We start from the raw sequence: 689 nt of genomic DNA, 5'->3' as shown, positions 1-689 counted from the left end.
ATCTTGGGAGGAGGGGTCCCGCCTTCCCCGCCCCTTCCTCCTCGGCCCGCCTCCAGGGCCAGTGCGCACTTCCTGGTAGGCGGTGCCCACCAGATGGGAGGGAGGGGGGCGCGGCCCTGCTGGGCTTTCCTCACTATCCCACTGTCCGGATCACCGTGGACTACGCGTCCTCGCCTTCCCTTCTTCTGTTACTCCGTGCAGCCTCCCGGCTTGCACCTCCTAAACTGCTTCTTCTTCCTCTTCTTTTTTTTTTTAAACCCTTACCCTCAATCTTGGAGTCAATACTGTGTATTGGCTCCAAGGCTGAAGAGTGGTAAAGGCTAGGCAATGGGAGTCAAGTGACTTACCCAGGGTCACACAGCTGGGAAGTGTCTGATGCCAAATTTGAACCTAGGACCTCCCGTCTCTAGGCCTGGCTCTCAATCCACTGAACTGCGCCCCCCTTCCCCCCTCCGCCCCCTTCCTGAAGCTTCTAATTCTTTAAATTAAAAATTCAATCCTCATTGAGGCCAGAATAGGAAACCTGGGCACCAGGGAGTTTTGACATTCGATGAATAATTTTTAGGAATACCAAATTCTCTACCTCTCCTTCCTCTGCCACCTAACTGAGAAGCCAGGCAATATGATATCAGTTATATATATGTGATATATAGTCTAGATTAAATTGCCTACCGTCTCCAAGAGGGGTT

The sequence above is a fragment of the Gracilinanus agilis genome, chromosome 4 (genome assembly GCF_016433145.1).
Source record: "Gracilinanus agilis isolate LMUSP501 chromosome 4, AgileGrace, whole genome shotgun sequence".
NCBI lineage: Eukaryota > Metazoa > Chordata > Mammalia > Didelphimorphia > Didelphidae > Gracilinanus > Gracilinanus agilis.
This window is presented reverse-complemented; position numbering follows the sequence as displayed.